Raw genomic sequence first — 4,053 nt, forward strand, 5'->3', positions numbered from 1 at the left:
ATAAAAACTAAAAATAAAAATGAATTTTTTCTTTCTGTATTCAAGAAAAAAAATGAAAAAGAAATGATTGAAAATTTGAAAAAGTGAATAAATACACTGTAGTTGATTAAAATAAAATAATGGCAGTAAAATAGAATTTGAAAAAATTTACATAAAATCAAAAATCAAAAAATATTTCCTTTAAAATCAAAAATCAAAAAATATTTCCTTTAAAAAATTAAAGGAAAATATTTTTAATAGAAATTGAACGTAGAAATGAAGTTTTTCTCTTTCTGCATTCAAGAAAAAGAATAGAAATGAAAAAAAAAAAGGAAATTGTTTGAAAATTTGAAAAGGTGAATACACTGAAGAAGACTAAAATAAAATGATGGAAGTAAGAGAGTTTGAAAAAATTTACACAAAAGTAAAAAATATAGTAACGAAATTAAAAATACTAAAAATTGAAAATAAAAATGAATTTTTCTCTTTCTGTATTCAAGAAAAAGAAAAATAGTGTAAAGAGAAAAAAAGAAAGAAAATTGAATAGATGGACCTACAGATTGAAATAGGAGTGAAATTACTTCGTTTTCCCATAGAAGTCAGACTATGTAGCGCTTTATAGTCCATAAACTAAGTAGGTGGTGAGACTTGTGTTCTTGAAGAACGAGGTTGGCCCCGTTGGGCGGGGCTCATTGTAACGGCTCCGTTCTCCACTAGATGGCACTGCTCGTCCACGGGGGTGGATTGTTGTGGTGCTCGTAGGTGTGTATGCACATGCGCAGGAGAGGTGAAAATGATGTCACACAGCTACCCAGTCTCTAGTATCGGATCTATGTTCTCCCCGATCAGCAATTGCGCACTTGTCCTCTCTCTTCAGCTTTCATCTGCTCCCTGCTTTTTCACTCTTCGTGACCAGGCCCCACCCAGGCAGTACCTCTCTCCCAAGTTTTGTATCAAGTGCGGCTTTTTACCCTGGTCTCTTACTTCTGAAGGACTGTGGCTTTGACCCGTTCTGCCCCTCTGGGAGGGTCTCACTGAGCAATGGCCAAAAGCTGGCTGCACCCAGGAACGCTTGTGGGACCCTGCTGCTGCCCGTGCCCCGAGACTGTGGCCAGGTGCCTGCCTGCCCCATAAAAAGTTTGCGAGATAGTGTAGCAGCAGCTTTTCAGGGATTATGGAAAATCACAACACATATCTGTCACCAGCCTTCACCCTTAACGACCTTGTTCCAGCACCAGCAAATGTGGCTGTTTTCTGGGGTCTGCTGCGACCGGTGGCTTCAGTAGTCTCCACCAAATGTCCTTCCAGCAGTGGAACTGATTTTCCCCGTGTGGCCTGAGAACCTCCCGGACCCCACTCTGTTCCTGGCGATTCACCCTTCTCACCAGAGCACCGCCAGGTATCGAGCTGTGGAGTTGCAGACTTTGCGCTCCCCTTGTTTACAGTCTTCATGGAATTTAAACCCTCTCCTTTCTCCTTTCTCCTTTTCCCTTTTTAGTTTAGTCCCTGCGGCTGTTTCTAATTTTCCACTTTCTCTCCAGCTGCTTTTGGGGAGGGGTACTTTTCCCGTATTCCTCCCCCTCCCAAGTCTCCATCCTCTCTCTGCCTGCAAAAGTGGCTCCCTGCCCTCCACTGGCTTCTCTCTCCCCCAAGTTCACCTCTTCGTGCCACATACCTGCTGAATTCTGTGGTTCAGGTTGTGCAGATTGTTGTGTTAATCCTCCAATTAGATTTTTAGGTGTATAGGATGGTTTAGTGTTGGTCTGGCTGTATTTCATGGACACGAGACACACAAAAAACTTCCATGCTGTTCTGCCATCTTGGCTCCTCCAATATCTCAATAACTTGTATTTGAGTTCCCAGATTCTTCTGCTTCATAGAGTATGCTGTTGATGATCTGTATTCATTTTTTCATTTCATTCATTATATTCTTCAGACCCAATATTTCTGTTTGTTTGGTCCTCATATAAGCAAAATATCCTCTTTAATTTTTTTCTAACTTTATCTTTGGCTCATTTTTTTATGATTTATATCTGTATTGAAACTGCCATTGTGTACATATATTGTTTTTCTGATTTCACTGATTTTTCTGTGTTCTCTTAAGCTTACTCTGCTTCCTTAGAACAATCTAATTTGTAATTTTTGCAGGCAATTCACAGATTTGCATTTCTTTGTGTTCTTTGGTGGTGTCATATTTCCTTGACCCTTCTTGTTCCTTGAAGTCTTGTGTCAGTTTTCACATTAAAGAAGTGATCATTCCCTCCAGGGTTTGCTGACTGGCTCTGGGGGAGAAAAACACCTTCACCCGTCAGTCCCACTAGCTTTCTCAGTCCTTTTCTATGGATGTCTGCTCCTTACTTCTTGTTCCCTCTTGAGGGGATGTCTTCAGATTGTATGACTTATCCTAACCCACAAAAACAGACCTAGTGTTGAGAGCTTCCCATTCATTTTCCCTAGGGTAGAGCCCTGAAATGTTTAAGTTTGTGTAAACTCTCCCAATCCCACAGATTCAGGCCAGCCTTTTTCACTTGCCCAAAAGCTGTCTACAAAGGCTTAGTCTCACCACAATGGGGTCATGCACCTTGAGCTATCAAAGGTAATAGGAGTGAGGTACATGCAGTGTTGGGGACAACTGTGGGCCTAGCTGGGGAAGGGAGGTGTGAAGATGAGATGTCCCCAAAAGCTGGTAGGCAGGCTTACTGATGGAGTCCATAATTCTTGCTGATATCACTTCAGAAAACAATTGCTAATAATCAAAAAGCTCAAAGAAAGCTGATGTGGATGGAGGAATAAAGTAGAATAACATAAGATTAGAATATCAGTCAGGATTCATGGGTCCATTTCAGAGAATACAGATTTTAACATACACGAAAAAGAGAGTTAACATATTTTACCCAAGACTGACATTCTCTGAAACAAACTTTTTGAAAGTCAGGAAAGTTTCTTTGTATAAAGCGGGTTATGAGAGTGTAAAAATGAAAGTAGGGATGTTAGAAAACTATTGCAGTAAATCCAAGTTGGATATGAAAATGGCTAGGTTTAAAGTGATAATAACAACTGACAGAGAAGAACAGATCAATATATAACTTGGGAGTAGAACTTATAGATACGGTGATCAATTGAATAATTGCTCAATCCTGTTTTTTATTAGTCAGATATTCTTATGATATTGGAAATGATAATGTTATTATGATATATTTCTTACTAATTCCTTGTATAAAATCAATTTTTTTTAAGAAAAAAATTTTTTATTTTTTTTGAGAGGGAGAGAAAGAGAGACAGAGCACAAGTAGGGAAGGGGCAGAGAGAGAGGGAGACACAGAATCGAAAGCAGCCTCAGGCTCAGAGCTGTCAGCACAGGGTCCCATGTGGGGCTCGAATCCATGGGCTGTGAAATCATGACCTGAGCTGAGGTCAGACTCAACCGACTGAGCCACCCAGGCGCCCCTAAAATCAACTTTTTAAGCAAAAGGATTATTGATAAAGTTATTGTCCTAAATATCATTGGACCCATTTCTACATGGGGTGGTGGTTTCCAGGTGTAGGGATCCAAGCAAAAAAAAGAAAATAGAATTTTACATTATAAAAAGTTTGTTAGAACAAGAAAGTAAAGAAAATAGAATTGAGTGTGATGGAAGGAAGAATAAGATTATTAAGGTATCTTCTTCATGACTTGCCTTTATTCTGTTTCTTTTCAACATAATATGAATCTGATCTAGAAACAACTTGAATTCATATATGAAGTAATAGCAAAAGAAAAAAAATATTTTTTCTCTTAAAGATAGATGTGATTTGGCAGAAAGGGCACTGAATTCAGCATGAGAACATTTGGATTTAAATTTTCGGGGCGCCTGGGTGGCGCAGTCGGTTAAGCGTCCGACTTCAGCCAGGTCACGATCTCACGGTCCGTGAGTTCGAGCCCCGCGTCAGGCTCTGGGCTGATGGCTCGGAGCCTGGAGCCTGTTTCTGATTCTGTGTCTCCCTCTCTCTCTGCCCCTCCCCCGTTCATGCTCTGTCTCTCTCTCTGTCCCAAAAATAAATAAAAAACGTTGAAAAAAAAAAAAATTTTTTTCT

This window comes from Panthera uncia, chromosome B1 (assembly GCF_023721935.1).
Source record: "Panthera uncia isolate 11264 chromosome B1, Puncia_PCG_1.0, whole genome shotgun sequence".
Classification (NCBI taxonomy): Eukaryota; Metazoa; Chordata; class Mammalia; order Carnivora; family Felidae; genus Panthera; species Panthera uncia.